The following is a 20,904-nucleotide window of genomic DNA, read 5'->3' on the forward strand; positions in this document are numbered from 1 at the left end:
TGACCATTAGGACCTGTGTTGAAAGAGAACCTGCCTTTACTGTGTTTCACCTGAATTTTACCAGTAAGGATCTAGGAAACTTCTTAGTGATCATTTTTTGCACTTGATGCACATTGCTGTCATCACAGCTGCACTTCTTTGTAGGAATATAGACATTATATGGCTGAGGGAATGTAGTCCCAAGTGACACGGCTTTTTTATGTCAATGTAATTATGTAAAGTGCCAAAAACTTGTAAAATGTAACATACAGTTAGATGGATATATTTTTCTTGGTGGCTTCATTTCAGGTGACTAAAACAAGACTTGATAATACTTCATGCAGCCATATGTCAAATAAGCTAAACCATAACTTTAGTATTTTTGTTGATGAATATCCTATATTTTGCTTTTTACTTTGTATATTTAAGGTTTATTGTTTTTTTGCATCTGAAGTTGATAGTATTGTCTTCGATCTATCCCCAGATTGACAGAGAGGTCATTCTGCTCGTAGAAGACGTTGAACTGGCCTAATATATTCCATCATACAGAGACAGAGTTGGTCTGTTCAATTTTTGCAAGCTTAACACAAACTTGTCAAAGAGAAAACATGGTCTTTTTGAGAAACTAAGAGAGAAACTGAAACTTAGAAAGAAAAGCCACAGAGAGGGAGAGGAGCCAGAAACATCCCACAAAGCGGTAGAGCAAAACAGTGAACATTCAGGCAGGTTATGATGAGATTCTGAAACAAGGAAAGGCCCTATTCTTTCCGGAGGGCACATCTAGCAAGTTCAAGAATCTGACTTTGAATTTGATATTTGGAACTTCAAGCTAAATCCTCTTCCCAAAGACGTTTCAATTGAAAGCATTTACAAAACTGCAAAACTCCCAAATTTGCAGTCTGATGATGAACTTAGCTTTGCCAGTAATGCTACTGATGTGTCTGAGCCTGCTGTAGTGCCAGCTGATGAAGGGTCAACACTGGGGTTCACAAGGGGCATAAATAAGTTGGGGTTTATAAATGAACCTCACAGCTCCCTTCAAGAGGTGTTCTTTATCTCTAAAGAAAGCATGTGGGAAATAACTGTTTTTCTTCTTATTTCCTGTAATGTTCTAAGACAACAATTAACAGTCAAGCTGTGAATGAACGTGAGGGTTGCACATGATGGCATCTGGTAAAACATCAGATAACATTTACTGGGGTCATAAACATTAGGTATGGTGTTTGTTCTGTTTGTAACTTTGATGTTTGTGTTTAAGTGGTGAAGCTTTTTGGAGGAAGGGGAGAGACCATTTTAGACCGTCCTTGGTGACAGTGTCTCTCCTGCATTCAAAAATCCATGCATGCAGTAAAGATATGATTTACTCAACATGTAACATTGATGACTCAAGAATTTCTTTCACAAGCCTTGCGCCATCAATAACCAGAGAAAATCCAACTGTCACTCCGGCAGTTTGCCCCGCCCCCTCCTCTGCCGGCCTGCTGGCCCTGATTACACACACCTGCTGACAATTAAGCCATGTGCACTTTAAAAACTCTCTGTTCCCCAGTATCAGTGCCAGTGTCATATTGCAAGCACATTTATAAACATAATCAGTGATCCCATCACTCTATCATTGGATGCCAACTAACCTGTTTTAGAAGATGTTTCAGAAGTGAAAGAGGTAGATACCTCTGATCCTGACATCGTATTTGGTGCACAGCAAACAGCTGATGATAAGTCTCTTAGTGACACACTGCTCTACCAACCTGATGAGTTTCCTCAGTTTTCCTCCATACCCTCTTCATAGTTTGCCATAACATTGGTCTTACACCACACAAGCAGCTTCAGTGAAATGATTATTATTGTTTACAGAAAGAAATTATTGATGTGTCTGCATAAAGCTGAAGTTTTAATTGTTCACAGAAAATTGCATTGATCTGTTGTGATCAAACCCATGTTATTGTTTACAGAACATATGTTTTGATCATTTGTGATCAAGCATTTGCTGAAGCATTTGGATTTCATTCATTGTCAATTGGATTTCTTGAGGTGACCAAAATAAATACACTCAGTGAAACACCTGAGAATTAAGTTCTCAATTCCCAAATTCTCAAAACCCAGAAATAAACCTTGTAAATAAGTAGCAAATAATCTAGCAATATCTTAAATAAGTTAAATACAGAAACCACATGCAATACTTTCTCAGTGTGGAATTTGAATTGACCTCATGATTTTAACTATGCAATAAATTAATCATCTTTTAATACATAACATTTAAATTGCATTCAGCTCACTTAATTTTAAAAGGTATTCATTTTAACTGTATTTAACTACCATAAAATCATTTAAAACTATATTTCCTAACATGGTTTTACCCACTAACATGTATAGTTCACAATCATTAAAATGACTTGCAAACAATGGACTACAACAATGCAACAACAAGGCCCAGTTACATCCAAGAAAATGCAAGAAGCTCACCGGCTGTGTCTTCCTTGAAAGCTTTGTTTTGGACAAAACAGTCTTGTTTCAGTTTCAGTTTCAGTCCAAACCACCAGATCTCATTCTTCCTCTCATGCTGCTTGCTCCCACTGCTGCTCTGTAGTGATTCTCTGTGTGTGTGACTCCAATCACACTTGATTAGTAAATCACCTTTACCAGGTCTACTTCTCTCTTGAGGCAGATTTCCCATCACTTGTTGACATGTCCTGGCCCTGGCTTTTTTACAGATCACACAGTTGTCAATAACCTTTTGAGTAATTCATCTTCCTTTGACGATCCATGCTTTCTTTCTCGCCTTCAGTTGAGTCGCAGCCACTCCCTCATGACCCATGCTGTGAGCCTCACGAACCAAAAGCACTGAAATCCAAGCACAGTAAGGTAAGAGAGCAAGCGTGGGCTCTCACTGTGGTCGTCAGCAGTTGCATATGTAAGGCCACTCCTCACCACCTCCAGTTCTCTTTCTTCAGAAAGGGTAATTTCTTTGCCGCCTGGCTGACAGTTTCCACAGCGACAGCCTCCGCATCTTGGGACACAGCCGGCACCAATACTATCCCATTTCCACCACTCAAGGAAGTTGGAGGCAGTGGCTGCTGAACTGGAATGTTGATATTGGGTGGTTATCGGGGCATATTGAATTTGTGGAGGATGGATAGGGACCACACAGGTATGTTCTTCATATTTCACAGCAGCAGTTCTCATTGACCTTGCAAAATGACATATGGACTGCGACCTATTCAAACAGCTCAGGATGTGTGCCAGCAACAGTCTTTCCCAGTGGTCCATCCCACAGCAGTCCAATAATATAAACCTAACCTTCTGGACCATTAGTATTTAATTTTGCAATAATTTCATTGTTTGGATATGTTTTTCTATTGTTGTCTTTTTGTGTGCACATTCAGCTGAGATAAGGATATTTCTTGAATGTTTTCTTTTTTCTACTGTCCCATAATAGAAACCTCACAAATGAAATGAACATCTTATAAGATATACTTCGGTACCCTTAGTGTCTTAATTTACAATGATTTCACTGTTTGGATGTGTTTTTCTATTGGTGTCTTTTTGTGTGTGCAGTACGCTGAGAAAGGATATTTCCTGACTGTTTTCTTTTTTCTATTGTCCCATAATATAAACTGCACAAATTAAGTTAACATCTTATTGTCACTCCGGCAGTATGCCCCGCCCCCTCCTCCGCCGGCCTGCCGGTCCTGATTACACACGCCTGCTGACAATTAAGCCATGTGAACCTTTAAAAACTCTCTGTTTCCTTGTTTCAGTGCCAGTGTGTTTTCGTCCATGCCAGACCACCAGAGCTCCTCGTCACAGCCACAGTTTCCACAAGTTTTTGATCCTCTTAGTGAGTGATGCTTTTATTTGTAAGTTTTCTTATCATAGCCTTTCTGCTGATACCTTAGTTAAGATTTAGAGCCATTTTGTTTCCTCCTTAGGAGAGATTTGTGTTTGTAAATTTTCACAGCCTTTTTAGGAACTCCAATCACTAGGATTGTGATTTACTTTGTATTTGTTCGATCGATTAGATCCAATCATTTAGATTGCGTTTTGTTTTTGACCTCGTTCTCGGTTAAATAGGATTGTGCTTTTGAGTTTTTCATTTTTAAGTGTTTAGAGCTTTGTTTTTCTCCGATTGGATAGTTTTCTGTTTTGAGTTTTAGGTGATAACCATAGTCTGAGTTAGTTTTCTCTTCGGAGTGATTTTTTTTGTTTCCCCGTTCATAGATTTGCAGTGTTTCTTTTGGAGAGCGCTGTGTTCCCCATTGCTGTAGTTTTTCAAATCCTCACTTTTTTTTTCCCTCAGTAAGAGGATCTGTCTTGTGTTTTGTTAACGAGTGCCAATAAAGACCATCAAAAGGCCTCTGCGTCTAAGTCCTCTCTGAACCATTTTGTCACTTATAAGATAAACTTCTGTACCCTCAGTGTTTGATTTTGCAAAGATTTCCTTGTTTGGATTTGGTTTTCTATTGGTATCATTTTGTGTGTGCATTACGCTCAGATAAGGCTATTTCTGAATTTTTTTCTATTATCTCATTTTTATAAGCCTCAAATCAAGGTAACATTAATATTTACTTCTATACCGCTAGTGTTGGATTTTACATAAAAATTTGTGATGGAGATTGGCTAAACATGTGGAGAATAAATCAAATATCCACTAGTAAGTTGTCCTGGAAAAATTCAATAAAAATCTACCATGTTGGTTAGCCTGTTGAGAATTTAACGAAAGTCTCGCACATGTTTTTTTGGGAAAGTGATAAAGCAATAGAATAAAAATAAAATGATAACACTCATTACTTAATATACTTTTGTATAAGATTCCTATGTTAGTTTATATAGGAAATATAATTTTTGCTAAATAATATTGATAATAGCTGGTAAAATTACAAAGAAATGGGGGGAAAGAGGACCCCCCTACACAAGATCAATGGACAAAGTTTGTAGAAGAAATCTACATAATGGAGAAGATGACACACCGCTTACAAAATGAAAAATTGATTAAATGGACAATATTCAAGACCAGAATAGCGACAAAGACCACAGGAAAGTTAATTGATTGAGTCGAAGAAAACAGGAAAATGGACAAATTTCAAAATTCACTTTTTGCAACATAAATTAGGATAATCATCCATTTTGATGCAGGCAATGATATATTATATATAAATATTAATCTGTAATGTTTTTATTACAATTCTGCCATGCAATGATACAAGTGCATGGTGAAAAATGGGGTGGTTTATTTCAGCTACTACTGTAGCTGTAACATAATTATCGACCATCATCACATTTCAGCCAAGTAATTTAATTCCCACCACGGCAACAGCGTATTAATACCCAAAACGCTAACAGGTTAGTGTCTGCTCAGCAGGTAGATGAACATGTAATGGAGTTGCAGCATCAGTCTCTGACCAAGGAACTACTATGGAAGTTGGAGGTAAGTGAAATTTCACATTATTATAATGAGCTAAACTTAGCAGGCCAAATGTCACTGCAGCTCTGACCTTAATATGTAACCTAAATATGTTTCTGCCTCAAAATCATGTTGACTAATGAGGCTAATATCTGGCATAGTATACCTCACCCATTCCCACACCCCTTTTTCCTTTTTGCTTTAGTTTTTATTGACAGTTCTTTTTATACAGGTGAAAAGACAACATTATAAAAAATACAAAAACAAACAAGTGGGAGTTACAGTCAAAGCGTGCTGTCTATGTCCCTGTTTACTTCTACTCAATCAACTAACTTTCCTGTGGTCTTTGTCGCTTTCTGGTCTTAAATGTTTTGTCAATTTTATAAATTTTTCTTCAAACTTTTTATGTTTTTTTATTATTCTGAACCATATTTTGTATGTGAACATCATGATTGAGTCTATTTAGGGTTCGAGCAACAAGGTTGCAAGAACCCTATTGAAACCAAGACAGTCTAGCTGCAGACCTGCACTGTCAAGACCCTTCGTTGCAGACCTGCACTGTGAGGTCTCCTGCACTGTCAGGACCGGAAGTTGATTCGAAGCCTTTCAAAATAAAAGCGACCATACCGGAAGCACGTATTTTTCGTTCCCAATGTTTCTTGGATCTTTATTTTATGTTTACAATGTAAATATGTTTATGTGTATCCATGTGTTTAATGAAAGAGATTTAAAAAAAAAACCTGTATATCTTTCCAGTTCAACTGTATAAGGTGAAAAAACTCAGGAAAATGTCAAGATAAAAAACGAACAAAATATTATATATATATAAAAAAAAGAAAATACAAAATGTTATGACCACTTCTAGGGTTATACTACAGATAATCAGTGCAAACTAGATGTACAGCTATTGTTATGATTCCCTATAAACATTATTAGCCTACTCAAAACATGCAATATTTTAATTTAATATAATTCACAAAAAGGACAGCTGTTAGTTTAGTCTGCACTACAAAAAAATAAATTTAAAAGTTTAAAAATTTAAAATGTATTAATTCTTTCTCTTCACCATTCGGATCCATGGTGTCAAACAGCTTTCCAATTTCCTGCGCAGCCTCCTCAGTTTGGGTGCTGTTCATGTTCAAATCTAAGGCATCTTCACTTTGGCTGCAAACAAGTGTTGATTCGCCTGCACCCATTCCGCTGCAGCGTTCAACTTTCGGCGTAGTGCCGGTAGTTAAGATCGAAATATGCATCTCTAAGAGACAAATAATGTCGTAATAAGTAAAACAAAATTATATAAAAATTATATGATATAACTCAGTTTTCTTGGTCTTTGAGTAGGAAAATGGCACATTTAAGTGAGCACTATCATACGATAACAACGCTAAAAACTACCCAAAAGTCCAAAACCCAATTCTTTCAAATTAATATAACTTTACAGGACAATATATAGTGTGCAACATAACGTTCTAGTGAATAAATACTGTTTCTGTTTCTTCGTATGACGCAAAGTTGTTGTCACTTGACTGTTACCCACCTCGTCGTCTTCACACTTCACATGGGGAACGGAAAATACGTGCTTCAAGTATGCTCGCTTTTATTTTGAATATATGCTTCCAATATGGTCGCCTTTATTTTGAAAGGCTTCGAATCCGGTCCACTTCCAGTCCTGACAGTGCAGGAGACCTCACAGTGCAGGTCTGCAACGAAGGGTCCTGACACTGCAGGTCTGCAGCTTGACCCCTCTCATTGAAACCGTAAGGATTCTTCTTCCTCAAAGTAAATCGCGTTTTTGAGGCCCTGAACATGCCCCCAAACTCACCAAATTTTGACCAATTTTGACCATCAGACCTGGTGTAAAATTAATTGTATATAAGACGCAAAAAACTTGTATTAGGTCATCTGCTGTCGGGTTTACACAAACGGAACTTGGTACACAGGTTCATTAGGTGGGGACGGTCAACTTTGGCTCTTTCTTCCCACTGATGATCATGAAACACCTTTTGTAGAGGTAAAGAAAAATAAAATAAAAGCTTGGAGTATAAGTTATAAAATGAATAATAAGCATTTTGACAACAAACCAACTCCCCCAAACATTTATGACCTTTCTGAAAGTTTTATCTTGGAATGCTCGTGGCATCCAATCAAGTTTTTTTAGACCCAAAAAATGAAATACTTGTTAAAAACTGACTTTGACATATTATGTTATTATGTCAAGAACTGAGACTGAACACAAGTAAAGATCCAGTACGTGGAACAAAGGTCTAAGTGTAATTTCTATTGGTGAAAGTAAAGCTGATGGTGTGGGGATCTTGTTTAAAACTGGTGATGTCACTATTATTCCTAAAACAAGATTAAATTCCTGGTAGATTGCTCACGTCGGATTGTTTTTACCGAGGAGAAAAAATACGAATGATAAACGTACACCTCTCATGAGAGATAAAACAAGTTCATCTTTTTAAAAGACTTAAAGAACTTCTACTGGTCGAATACAAAATTATTGTATGTGGCAACTTTAACACTGTCACCGATGTAAATGACAGAGTGAGTTCTAAAGCCTTGAAACTTGGCTCTGACAGTAAACTCTAGACACAATTTAATTCTTATGTAGACTAACAAAATATGAAGGTATTTTCATCATTGCAAGAAAAGAGCATGTTATTATATTCCTATCACAGAGCAAGGTTTAAATGTTGATAACATTAAAGTTAAATGATCATTTCAAAGACAAAGAATCAAAGACAGGCTTGGCAGTAAACAGACACTCATGAGGTGAGAATGGCTGCAGACAGTTTCAATGTCGTAGTGGGAGGTCCCCTGTTTGATAGGTAGAAGTCCCCTCTTTGCAAGTTTTTTGCAAAAAAACCTAACCCAGAAACCCAAGTCCCCTGTTAGTGAGTATGGAGTCCCCTGTTTGCCTGGTAAACGTGTATGTCTGTGTGTGTGTGTGTGTGAGAGAGAGAGAGTGTGTGTGTGTGTATCAATGAAAGACTGGTTCATTCATCTTTTCATTTAGCAGACGCTTTCATCAAAGCGACTTACACCTTCATATTTATGAACATCAGCTTGTTTTCCTTTCTGTCTGTAGGTGAGTGGGAGCCACTGATATCACAGTACCTCCACACACAAGTGTTTGGCACCTTCAGTTTCACTGCTCTTATTAAACCCCATCAGCTTTTTGAAATGTTGGCTCCTGTTTGGAGTTTCTCGCAGATTTACAATGACTGACAGCAGCCTTTTCCTTTTTGTTTTTAAATAAATGTCCTAAAATGGTGACAAATTCCCTAAATCAGTTTTTTACTTGTTTATCATCATGTATAATTGTTTATGAGTGGCAATACAAAGAGAAATGTTCTGAAAATTATACAAGAACACTATATTACAGTGGAAAGATTAAAGTGGTATCTGTTAACGTGGTAACATGGTGAACTGTGCCCTAGCAACAGTCTTATATTTATGCACTTTGAAGCCCTCATCATGTGAAACTGCTGCACAGCTCTGATCTCAGCTGCTGCCGAGGTCAACACCTTGCTTGTTTACTGTAACTTTAAAAAAAGAAAAAGTGCCACCAAATCATAAAGCGACTGCACTTTCTTCAAGTCCACATTGATTCATTTTCTCCACACATTGGACTTAAATGAGCCTGGAAGGGTCTGCTGTGCGGGACCATTATCCATTTGGAGGAAATTAAGCTAATTTTTACCAGAGGCAGACTATTACTTGACAAAAGGAAATGTGGGTGGCATCAACTTTCAACTTTCAACTGATTGGCTGGTATCAGAATTGTTACACAATGCCAAACAATCAAACCCTGAACTTCTTACTAAAAAAGCAAGTTAAAAGAAACAAAGAAACTGACAAAATATTGATGTGAATTTATTTTAATGGTTTAGAAGTGAATAGATGTGAATTTCTTTAGCTAAATAAAATATTCTGTCTGTTCAGGCTCTACAGGTCTGTTGCCTTGAATTTTAACGGTGGAAGTGTTCAGCTCGTGTAAAATGGTAAACCATCAGCATATTTAAATCCAGGGTTCTAGCTTTCCTTGTGGTACGCAACTGGCTACCAAAACAGAGGCTACAAGCTAACAACACAGAGAAAGGAGGACACTGGATGTGGCCGCCCTGTGGCTGGGATCAATTCCTAGTGTTTAGGTAAGCAATGAGGATTAGGTACCTTGCTCAGGCGTACTACAGCCCTTGACTACGTTGGAATTTAAACCGGTAACCCTACATTACAAGTCCCTTCCGCTTGTCCATGGGCTGTCCAGAATTCTGCTGTTTATTTACATAGGTAGTATTTGTGGTAGTGGTAAACATTATTACAATGTCATCAACTATCCATATTCAAACTTATTATTACCGATTTACTAACTGGGAAAAAAAAAACCTGAGTTCATCATATTAACACAATCAATCATTGTCGATCAATACATGGAGTTGGATTTCATTGGACTTGCCCAATCTCCTTCAAAAAAATCAACCAATGGTCTACGTTTAGTGTCTCAAATACCGTCACAGTGTATAAAAATGCCCACAAATGTGCGTTGGCCCACCAGGCATTGCCCAGTACGCCAGATGGCCTATAGCAGGAAAGTAAAAGCTGTGCTCCCTGAAGGAACTGGAATATGTCACTTGACCGACACAAGCGAGGGAACGTTTTTAAACTACATGTCTAAGAACCTTCACAGACAGAACATAAAACATAGTCCAACAGTATCTTTTCCCAATTTCCCTTGTCTTTTTAACTTAATCTGGTGATATTGTAATAGTTCTCACATACAATCTGTAACAGGACACCTACATAGAAAATGGCGCAAGGTGCGGGGCTCGTTGGTCTAGGGGTATGATTCTCGCTTAGGGTGCGAGAGGTCCCGGGTTCAAATCCCGGACGAGCCCTATACAGCCCCCGTTCTTCTGTCAGGACGTCACGCTTACCTGCAACTTCTGCTCTGTTGGCTTTGCAATAGCAGTCGAAGGTCCTGGGGTGAAATCTCAGAGTGTTTCAACCATGAAGTTTGTCCTTGCCAAATGTACTGAATGACTCACACAGTCGAGCCCTATCTCAACTACAAATTCCGTCCTTACTAATGCGAGTTGTTTGTGACTGTGGTGGTATTGCACATTTAAAGTGTCAAACTCTATAAACCTGTCAACCATGATCAATAGGGATTTTGAATGAAAGTGAAGACTATTGAGAAATAAAGAGATTGGAAGGAGAGACCTACTTGACTCACCTTTATACAAAGAAAAGGAATCCTAAAACATGTTATCTTATCGTAATCTTAGGCCTTAGCAGACATGCTTCCCTGGAGAAATGAGTACATTTTGTTGGTCTTATTCTCTGGCTGAAAGAGGTCCCACATTCAAAATCCCACACAAAACATCCACTGAACTATTGCAAGCATAAAGCCTCATCAATGTAAGTCCTTTGTGAGTGAGGGGGAATTGCGGGTTTGCAGATGTAGACTCAAAAGCTCTGTGACCCATTCTTGATGAGTATTTCTCACATAAAATCTGTAACACGACACCTACATAGAATATTTCCCCTCTATAGAGGCTCGGTGGTCTAGGGGTATGATTCTCGCTTTGGGTGCGAGAGGTCCCGGGTTCAAATCCCGGACGAGCCCTCTGCAGGTGTGGTCCAATTATAACGTTTGAGATGTGGGAGTTCCCTGTTTCCTTGGACTTGCGCTATGGTTCTTGCAGAAAGGCCTTTCACACAGCACTGTTTCAACCATGAAACCAGTCAAGTCTTTGCCAAGTGTAGTGAATGTGACCAAGCTGGAATCTCGCATGCTTAAAGAGTCGTTTAATTTGCGCACGCACACCGAATGCAGGGAATCCAAGGAGCAGTGGGAACCACCTGAGTACACCAAGGGAGCAATGGCTGTGAATGGGGGCAAGTAGTTTGCTATGGGCTAGGCCAATTGTTGACGTGTCTAGGGATTTGAACGCCCAATTGTTCTGTTATGAGGCAAAGTCCGGCTGCCCCAAAAATTATCCTGTCAGAAGTGGGATTCGAACCCACGCCTCCATGGGAGACTGCGACCTGAACGCAGCACCTTGGACCTCTCGGCCATCCTGACTTGGCAGGTAGCTGTGACTTGTCCAGACAGCGCTGCCCATTTGCATCTGAAGAACAAAAGCTCCTCTGTTGATGACGAGAATGTCCACATTCTGGCCAAGGGGGACATATGGTTTGAAAGGGGAATGAAATAACCTTATTTTTTTTGCCTAGAAAACCATCACACAACAGAGAAGGTGGCCTAAGACACCAACTATTAGTCACCTACAATGCTGCCCTTAGCTCTTTTCCATTAGGGGTCAACAAGCAAACCACTGACAAACAAAGGTGAACTCCAACACACATTAGCAGAGTGGGGCTCTTGGATGAGAGGTGAAATATCTTCAACTTACCTCAAGCAAGACCACTTGATAAAAAGAAAATGAATGCAATGGCCGTGAAAGGTCCTGGGTTCAAATCCCAGAAAAGCCTTTCACACAGCAATGTTTCAACCATGAAGTTTGTCCTTGCCAAATCTAACAGCCGTGGTAACGCAAGTTTGAAGAGGGTGGAGTTTAGTAGACACACATCCAATGCACGTTTTCTTTACATGTATCCAGCTTACAGAGGCTAAATACCTGGATTTCTTTTTTTTATCCACAAGACAGTCAGAAGTGAAGAAGCCTCGTGGATGAGTGTTAAAACATCTTCAACCTAACTCCAGCAAGTCTTGTTGTCCACAGCAAACTCCTGACAATGATCTGGATGTCTAAGAACCTTCACAGACAGAACATAAAACATAGTCCAACAGTATCTTTTCCCAATTTCCCTTGTCTTTTTAACTTAATCTGTTGATATTGTAATAGTTCTCACATACAATCTGTAACAGGACACCTACATAGAAAATGGCGCAAGGTTCGTGGCTCGTTGGTCTAGGGGTATGATTCTCGCTTAGGGTGCGAGAGGTCCCGGGTTCAAATCCCAGACGAGCCCTATACAGCCCCCGTTCTTCTGTCAGGACGTCACGCTTACCTGCAACTTCTGCTCTGTTGGCTTTGCAATAGCAGTCGAAGGTCCTGGGTTGCAATCTCAGAGTGTTTCAACCATGAAGTTTGTCCTTGCCAAATGTACTGAATGACTCACACAGTCGAGCCCTATCTCAACTACAAATTCCGTCCTTACTAATGCGAGTTGTTTGTGACTGTGGTGGTATTGCACATTTAAAGTGTCAAACTCTATAAACCTGTCAACCATGATCAATAGGGATTTTGAATGAAAGTGAAGACTATTGAGAAATAAAGAGATTGGAAGGAGAGACCTACTTGACTCACCTTTATACAAAGAAAAGGAATCCTAAAACATGTTATCTTATCGTAATCTTAGGCCTTAGCAGACATGCTTCCCTTGAGAAATGAGTACATTTTGTTGGTCTTATTCTCTGGCTGAAAGAGGTCCCACATTCAAAATCCCACACAAAACATCCACTGAACTATTGCAAGCATAAAGCCTCATCAATGTAAGTCCTTTGTGAGTGAGGTGGAATTGCGGGTTTGCAGATGTAGACTCAAAAGCTCTGTGACCCATTCTTGATGAGTATTTCTCACATAAAATCTGTAACACGCCACCTACATAGAATATTTCCCCTCTATAGAGGCTCGTTGGTCTAGGGGTATGATTCTCGCTTTGGGTGCGAGAGGTCCCGGGTTCAAATCCCGGACGAGCCCTCTGCAGGTGTGGTCCAATTATAACGTTTGAGATGTGGGAGTTCCCTGTTTCCTGGGACTTGCGCTAAGATTCTTGCAGAAAGGCCTTTCACACAGCACTGTTTCAACCATGAAACCAGTCAAGTCTTTGCCAAGTGTAGTGAATGTGACCAAGCTGGAATCTCGCATGCTTAAAGAGTCGTTTAATTTGCGCACGCACCCCGAATGCAGGGAATCCAAGGAGCAGTGGGCACCACCTGAGTACACCAAGGGAGCAATGACTGTGAATGGGGGCAAGTAGTTTGCTATGGACTAGGCCAATTGTTGACGTGTCTAGGGATTTGAACGCCCAACTGTTCTGTTATGAGGCAAAGTCCGGCTGCCCCAAAAGTTATCCTGTCAGAAGTGGGATTCGAACCCACGCCTCCATGGGAGACTGCGACCTGAACGCAGCGCCTTGGACCGCTCGGCCATCCTGACTTGGCGGGTAGCTGTGACTTGTCCAGACCGGGCTGCTCATTTGCATCTGAAGAACAAAAGATACTCTGTTGATGACGAGAATGTCCACATTCTGGCCAAGGGGGACATATGGTTTGAAAGGGGAATGAAATAACCTTATTTTTTTAGCCTAGAAAACCATCACACAACAGAGAAGGTGGCCTAAGACACCAACTATTAGTCACCTACAATGCTGCCCTTAGCTCTTTTCCATTAGGGGTCAACAAGCAAACCACTGACAAACAAAGGTGAACTCCAACACACATTAGCAGAGTGGGTCTCTTGGATGAGAGGTGAAATATCTTCAACTTACCTCAAGCAAGACCACTTGATAAAAAGAAAATGAATGCAATGGCCGTGAAAAGTCCTGGGTTCAAATCCCAGAAAAGCCTTTCACACAATAATGTTTCAACCATGAAGTTTGTCCTTGCCAAATCTAACAGCCGTGGTAACGCAAGTTTGAAGAGGGTGGAGTTTAGTAGTTTAATTTGCGCAAACACATCCAATGCAAGCCAAGGACACTGGGCCTGCCTACGCCAAGGGAGCAATGGGTGTGAATGGGCGCGAGTTGTTTGCTATGGGGTATGCCAGTCCTTGACATGTCCAGGGATTTGAACCACCAACTGTTCTGTTACTAGCCAAATGGTACTCCAGATAGTACAGCAGGTGAGGCGCAACAGAGGCAGACAGTCTTTAGTCAGCTTCCCCACCCCATTATACCAAAGGGGGCACTGAAGAAGGATCTGTTGGGAAGCTTTCTGACTTCTGAGCTGATCACAGCAACATGACAAACTTGCAGTCTTTTTCCAAGCTGTGCCACATTTCATTCTTCATCAATTTGGCTAGCGTAAATACCAAAAAGACAGGTTCCACCGAGATTTGAACTCGGATTGCTGGATTCAGAGTCCAGAGTGCTAACCATTACACCATGGAACCACTGGGAACCAACTGGGAACCACTGGGAACCACTGGGAACCACTGGGAACCACTGGGAACCACTGGGAACCACTGGGAACCACTGGGAACCCACCTGTGCAGTTGAAATGTTTTTAAAGTGTATAGAGTCAGGAAGGCCCTGCATTCAGGTGACAGTCTTTCCCTGAAGTTGTGGGTGAGAATCCTGCGTCTCTCAATAAAACTTTTCATCTGGATTGTGGTCTGGGCTGTTACAGAATACATCATACCACTCTGGTCAGAAGCTGGATTTTTACACTTATTCTGTGAGGTGTCTCTCAGGTGACCCCAACAACGGTCATTCCCAACTTGACTCAGGTGAAACTAACTACCCGGAAGTGGGTCAGAGTGTGAACGACCTGCGTTGTTCAATGTAACGTTTTCTTTACATGTATCCAGCTTACAGAGGCTAAATACCTGGATTTTTTTTTTTATCCACAAGACAGTCAGAAGTGAAGAAGCCTCGTGGATGAGCGTTAAAACATCTTCAACCTAACTCCAGCAAGTCTTGTTGTCCACAGCAAACTCCTGACAATGATCTGGATGTCTAAGAACCTTCACAGACAGAACATAAAACATAGTCCAACAGTATCTTTTCCCAATTTCCCTTGTCTTTTTAACTTAATCTGGTGATATTGTAATAGTTCTCACATACAATCTGTAACAGGAGACCTACATATAAAATGGCGCAAGGTTCGTGGCTCGTTGGTCTAGGGGTATGATTCTCGCTTAGGGTGCGAGAGGTCCCGGGTTCAAATCCCGGACGAGCCCTATACAGCCCCCGTTCTTCTGTCAGGACGTCACGCTTACCTGCAACTTCTGCTCTGTTGGCTTTGCAATAGCAGTCGAAGGTCCTGGGTTGAAATCTCAGATAAGCCTTTCACACAGCAGTGTTTCAACCATGAAGTTTGTCCTTGCCAAATGTACTGAATGACTCACACAGTCGAGCCCTATCTCAACTATAAATTCTGTTCTTACTAATGCGAGTTGTTTGTGACTGTGGTGGTATTGCACATTTAAAGTGGCAAACTCTATGAACCTGTCAACCATGATCAATAGGGATTTTGAATGAAAGTGAAGACTATTGAGAAATAAAGAGATTGGAAGGAGAGACCTACTTGACTCACCTTTATACAAAGAAAAGGAATCCTAAAACATGTTATCTTATCGTAATCTTAGGCCTTAGCAGACATGCTTCCCTGGAGAAATGAGTACATTTTGTTGGTCTTATTCTCTGGCTGAAAGAGGTCCCACATTCAAAATCCCACACAAAACATCCACTGAACTATTGCAAGCATAAAGCCTCATCAATGTAAGTCCTTTGTGAGTGAGGTGGAATTGCGGGTTTGCAGATGTAGACTCAAAAGCTCTGTGACCCATTCTTGATGAGTATTTCTCACATAAAATCTGTAACACGACACCTACATAGAATATTTCCCCTCTATAGAGGCTCGTTGGTCTAGGGGTATGATTCTCGCTTTGGGTGCGAGAGGTCCCGGGTTCAAATCCCGGACGAGCCCTCTGCAGGTGTGGTCCAATTATAACGTTTGAGATGTGGGAGTTCCCTGTTTCCTGGGACTTGCGCTACGATTCTTGCAGAAAGGCCTTTCACACAGCACTGTTTCAACCATGAAACCAGTCAAGTCTTTGCCAAGTGTAGTGAATGTGACCAAGCTGGAATCTCGCATGCTTAAAGAGTCGTTTAATTTGCGCACGCACACCGAATGCAGGGAATCCAAGGAGCAGTGGGCACCACCTGAGTACACCAAGGGAGCAATGGCTGTGAATGGGGGCAAGTAGTTTGCTATGGGCTAGGCCAATTGTTGACGTGTCTAGGGATTTGAACGCCCAACTGTTCTGTTATGAGGCAAAGTCCGGCTGCCCCAAAAGTTATCCTGTCAGAAGTGGGATTCGAACCCACGCCTCCATGGGAGACTGCGACCTGAACGCAGCGCCTTGGACCGCTCGGCCATCCTGACTTGGCGGGTAGCTGTGACTTGTCCAGACCGGGCTGCCCATTTGCATCTGAAGAACAAAAGATACTCTGTTGATGACGAGAATGTCCACATTCTGGCCAAGGGGGACATATGGTTTGAAAGGGGAATGAAATAACCTTATTTTTTTAGCCTAGAAAACCATCACACAACAGAGAAGGTGGCCTAAGACACCAACTATTAGTCACCTACAATGCTGCCCTTAGCTCTTTTCCATTAGGGGTCAACAAGCAAACCACTGACAAACAAAGGTGAACTCCAACACACATTAGCAGAGTGGGTCTCTTGGATGAGAGGTGAAATATCTTCAACTTACCTCAAGCAAGACCACTTGATAAAAAGAAAATGAATGCAATGGCCGTGAAAGGTCCTGGGTTCAAATCCCAGAAAAGCCTTTCACACAGCAATGTTTCAACCATGAAGTTTGTCCTTGCCAAATCTAACAGCCGTGGTAACGCAAGTTTGAAGAGGGTGGAGTTTAGTAGTTTAATTTGCGCACACACACCAGTGAGCAAACACATCCAATGCACGTTTTCTTTACATGTATCCAGCTTACAGAGGCTAAATACCTGGATTTCTTTTTTTTATCCACAAGACAGTCAGAAGTGAAGAAGCCTCGTGGATGAGCGTTAAAACATCTTCAACCTAACTCCAGCAAGTCTTGTTGTCCACAGCAAACTCCTGACAATGATCTGGATGTCTAAGAACCTTCACAGACAGAACATAAAACATAGTCCAACAGTATCTTTTCCCAATTTCCCTTGTCTTTTTAACTTAATCTGGTGATATTGTAATAGTTCTCACATACAATCTGTAACAGGACACCTACATAGAAAATGGCGCAAGGTTCGTGGCTCGTTGGTCTAGGGGTATGATTCTCGCTTAGGGTGCGAGAGGTCCCGGGTTCAAATCCCGGACGAGCCCTATACAGCCCCCGTTCTTCTGTCAGGACGTCACGCTTACCTGCAACTTCTGCTCTGTTGGCTTTGCCATAGCAGTCGAAGGTCCTGGGTTGAAACCTCAGATAAGCCTTTCACACAGCAGTGTTTCAACCATGAAGTTTGTCCTTGCCAAATGTACTGAATGACTCACACAGTCGAGCCCTATCTCAACTATAAATTCTGTTCTTACTAATGCGAGTTGTTTGTGACTGTGGTGGTATTGCACATTTAAAGTGGCAAACTCTATGAACCTGTCAACCATGATCAATAGGGATTTTGAATGAAAGTGAAGACTATTGAGAAATAAAGAGATTGGAAGGAGAGACCTACTTGACTCACCTTTATACAAAGAAAAGGAATCCTAAAACATGTTATCTTATCGTAATCTTAGGCCTTAGCAGACATGCTTCCCTGGAGAAATGAGTACATTTTGTTGGTCTTATTCTCTGGCTGAAAGAGGTCCCACATTCAAAATCCCACACAAAACATCCACTGAACTATTGCAAGCATAAAGCCTCATCAATGTAAGTCCTTTGTGAGTGAGGTGGAATTGCGGGTTTGCAGATGTAGACTCAAAAGCTCTGTGACCCATTCTTGATGAGTATTTCTCACATAAAATCTGTAACACGACACCTACATAGAATATTTCCCCTCTATAGAGGCTCGTTGGTCTAGGGGTATGATTCTCGCTTTGGGTGCGAGAGGTCCCGGGTTCAAATCCCGGACGAGCCCTCTGCAGGTGTGGTCCAATTATAACGTTTGAGATGTGGGAGTTCCCTGTTTCCTGGGACTTGCGCTACGATTCTTGCAGAAAGGCCTTTCACACAGCACTGTTTCAACCATGAAACCAGTCAAGTCTTTGCCAAGTGTAGTGAATGTGACCAAGCTGGAATCTCGCATGCTTAAAGAGTCGTTTAATTTGCGCACGCACACCGAATGCAGGGAATCCAAGGAGCAGTGGGCACCACCTGAGTACACCAAGGGAGCAATGGCTGTGAATGGGGGCAAGTAGTTTGCTATGGGCTAGGCCAATTGTTGACGTGTCTAGGGATTTGAACGCCCAACTGTTCTGTTATGAGGCAAAGTCCGGCTGCCCCAAAAGTTATCCTGTCAGAAGTGGGATTCGAACCCACGCCTCCATGGGAGACTGCGACCTGAACGCAGCGCCTTGGACCGCTCGGCCATCCTGACTTGGCGGGTAGCTGTGACTTGTCCAGACCGGGCTGCCCATTTGCATCTGAAGAACAAAAGATACTCTGTTGATGACGAGAATGTCCACATTCTGGCCAAGGGGGACATATGGTTTGAAAGGGGAATGAAATAACCTTATTTTTTTAGCCTAGAAAACCATCACACAACAGAGAAGGTGGCCTAAGACACCAACTATTAGTCACCTACAATGCTGCCCTTAGCTCTTTTCCATTAGGGGTCAACAAGCAAACCACTGACAAACAAAGGTGAACTCCAACACACATTAGCAGAGTGGGTCTCTTGGATGAGAGGTGAAATATCTTCAACTTACCTCAAGCAAGACCACTTGATAAAAAGAAAATGAATGCAATGGCCGTGAAAGGTCCTGGGTTCAAATCCCAGAAAAGCCTTTCACACAGCAATGTTTCAACCATGAAGTTTGTCCTTGCCAAATCTAACAGCCGTGGTAACGCAAGTTTGAAGAGGGTGGAGTTTAGTAGTTTAATTTGCGCACACACACCAGTGAGCAAACACATCCAATGCACGTTTTCTTTACATGTATCCAGCTTACAGAGGCTAAATACCTGGATTTCTTTTTTTTATCCACAAGACAGTCAGAAGTGAAGAAGCCTCGTGGATGAGCGTTAAAACATCTTCAACCTAACTCCAGCAAGTCTTGTTGTCCACAGCAAACTCCTGACAATGATCTGGATGTCTAAGAACCTTCACAGACAGAACATAAAACATAGTCCAACAGTATCTTTTCCCAATTTCCCTTGTCTTTTTAACTTAATCTGGTGATATTGTAATAGTTCTCACATACAATCTGTAACAGGACACCTACATAGAAAATGGCGCAAGGTTCGTGGCTCGTTGGTCTAGGGGTATGATTCTCGCTTAGGGTGCGAGAGGTCCCGGGTTCAAATCCCGGACGAGCCCTATACAGCCCCCGTTCTTCTGTCAGGACGTCACGCTTACCTGCAACTTCTGCTCTGTTGGCTTTGCAATAGCAGTCGAAGGTCCTGGGTTGAAATCTCAGAGTGTTTCAACCATGAAGTTTGTCCTTGCCAAATGTACTGAATGACTCACACAGTCGAGCCCTATCTCAACTACAAATTCCGTCCTTACTAATGCGAGTTGTTTGTGACTGTGGTGGTATTGCACATTTAAAGTGGCAAACTCTATGAACCTGTCAACCATGATCAATAGGGATTTTGAATGAAAGTGAAGACTATTGAGAAATAAAGAGATTGGAAGGAGAGACCTACTTGACTCACCTTTATACAAAGAAAAGGAATCCTAAAACATGTTATCTTATCGTAATCTTAGGCCTTAGCAGACATGCTTCCCTGGAGAAATGAGTACATTTTGTTGGTCTTATTCTCTGGCTGAAAGAGGTCCCACATTCAAAATCCCACACAAAACATCCACTGAACTATTGCAAGCATAAAGCCTCATCAATGTAAGTCCTTTGTGAGTGAGGTGGAATTGCGGGTTTGCAGATGTAGACTCAAAAGCTCTGTGACCCATTCTTGATGAGTATTTCTCACATAAAATCTGTAACACGACACCTACATAGAATATTTCCCCTCTATAGAGGCTCGTTGGTCTAGGGGTATGATTCTCGCTTTGGGTGCGAGAGGTCCCGGGTTCAAATCCCGGACGAGCCCTCTGCAGGTGTGGTCCAATTATAACGTTTGAGATGTGGGAGTTCCCTGTTTCCTGGGACTTGCGCTACGGTTCTTGCAGAAAGGCCTTTCACACAGCACTGTTTCAACCATGAAACCAGTCAAGTCTTTGCCAAGTGTAGTGAATGTGACCAAGCTGGAATCTCGCATGCTTAAAGAGTCGTTTAATTTGCGCACGCACACCGAATGCAGGGAATCCAAGGAGCAGTGGGCACCACCTGAGTACACCAAGGGAGCAATGGCTGTGAATGGGGGCAAGTAGTTTGCTATGGGCTAGGCCAATTGTTGACGTGTCTAGGGATTTGAACGCCCAACTGTTCTGTTATGAGGCAAAGTCCGGCTGCCCCAAAAGTTATCCTGTCAGAAGTGGGATTCGAACCCACGCCTCCATGGGAGACTGCGACCTGAACGCAGCGCCTTGGACCGCTCGGCCATCCTGACTTGGCGGGTAGCTGTGACTTGTCCAGACCGGGCTGCCCATTTGCATCTGAAGAACAAAAGATACTCTGTTGATGACGAGAATGTCCACATTCTGGCCAAGGGGGACAT

At 41.6% G+C, this 20,904-nt stretch overlaps 16 non-coding genes across 16 annotated transcripts; 10 read left to right on the plus strand and 6 right to left on the minus strand.

The window, feature by feature from the left end:
* The first annotated feature begins 10,206 nt into the window (after window positions 1–10,206).
* On the plus strand, window positions 10,207–10,278 carry trnap-agg. Its single transcript has one exon. It is a non-coding gene; the product is annotated as a tRNA-Pro (tRNA).
* Window positions 10,279–10,937: 659 nt separating this feature from the next.
* Window positions 10,938–11,009, plus strand: trnap-ugg. Its single transcript has one exon. It is a non-coding gene; the product is annotated as a tRNA-Pro (tRNA).
* Window positions 11,010–11,385: 376 nt separating this feature from the next.
* On the minus strand, window positions 11,386–11,468 carry trnal-cag. Its single transcript has one exon. It is a non-coding gene; the product is annotated as a tRNA-Leu (tRNA).
* An 839-nt stretch (window positions 11,469–12,307) lies between these two features.
* Window positions 12,308–12,379, plus strand: trnap-agg. Its single transcript has one exon. It is a non-coding gene; the product is annotated as a tRNA-Pro (tRNA).
* A 659-nt stretch (window positions 12,380–13,038) lies between these two features.
* On the plus strand, window positions 13,039–13,110 carry trnap-ugg. The gene has a single exon. It is a non-coding gene; the product is annotated as a tRNA-Pro (tRNA).
* A 376-nt stretch (window positions 13,111–13,486) lies between these two features.
* trnal-cag lies at window positions 13,487–13,569 on the minus strand. The gene has a single exon. It is a non-coding gene; the product is annotated as a tRNA-Leu (tRNA).
* Window positions 13,570–14,451: 882 nt separating this feature from the next.
* On the minus strand, window positions 14,452–14,523 carry trnaq-cug. Its single transcript has one exon. It is a non-coding gene; the product is annotated as a tRNA-Gln (tRNA).
* Window positions 14,524–15,240: 717 nt separating this feature from the next.
* Window positions 15,241–15,312, plus strand: trnap-agg. Its single transcript has one exon. It is a non-coding gene; the product is annotated as a tRNA-Pro (tRNA).
* Window positions 15,313–15,989: 677 nt separating this feature from the next.
* trnap-ugg lies at window positions 15,990–16,061 on the plus strand. Its single transcript has one exon. It is a non-coding gene; the product is annotated as a tRNA-Pro (tRNA).
* A 376-nt stretch (window positions 16,062–16,437) lies between these two features.
* Window positions 16,438–16,520, minus strand: trnal-cag. Its single transcript has one exon. It is a non-coding gene; the product is annotated as a tRNA-Leu (tRNA).
* An 867-nt stretch (window positions 16,521–17,387) lies between these two features.
* Window positions 17,388–17,459, plus strand: trnap-agg. Its single transcript has one exon. It is a non-coding gene; the product is annotated as a tRNA-Pro (tRNA).
* A 677-nt stretch (window positions 17,460–18,136) lies between these two features.
* On the plus strand, window positions 18,137–18,208 carry trnap-ugg. Its single transcript has one exon. It is a non-coding gene; the product is annotated as a tRNA-Pro (tRNA).
* Window positions 18,209–18,584: 376 nt separating this feature from the next.
* On the minus strand, window positions 18,585–18,667 carry trnal-cag. Its single transcript has one exon. It is a non-coding gene; the product is annotated as a tRNA-Leu (tRNA).
* Window positions 18,668–19,534: 867 nt separating this feature from the next.
* trnap-agg lies at window positions 19,535–19,606 on the plus strand. Its single transcript has one exon. It is a non-coding gene; the product is annotated as a tRNA-Pro (tRNA).
* Window positions 19,607–20,265: 659 nt separating this feature from the next.
* On the plus strand, window positions 20,266–20,337 carry trnap-ugg. Its single transcript has one exon. It is a non-coding gene; the product is annotated as a tRNA-Pro (tRNA).
* Window positions 20,338–20,713: 376 nt separating this feature from the next.
* trnal-cag lies at window positions 20,714–20,796 on the minus strand. The gene has a single exon. It is a non-coding gene; the product is annotated as a tRNA-Leu (tRNA).
* Between the last annotated feature and the right edge of the window lie 108 nt (window positions 20,797–20,904).

Source organism: Solea senegalensis, linkage group LG3 (genome assembly GCF_019176455.1).
Source record: "Solea senegalensis isolate Sse05_10M linkage group LG3, IFAPA_SoseM_1, whole genome shotgun sequence".
NCBI lineage: Eukaryota > Metazoa > Chordata > Actinopteri > Pleuronectiformes > Soleidae > Solea > Solea senegalensis.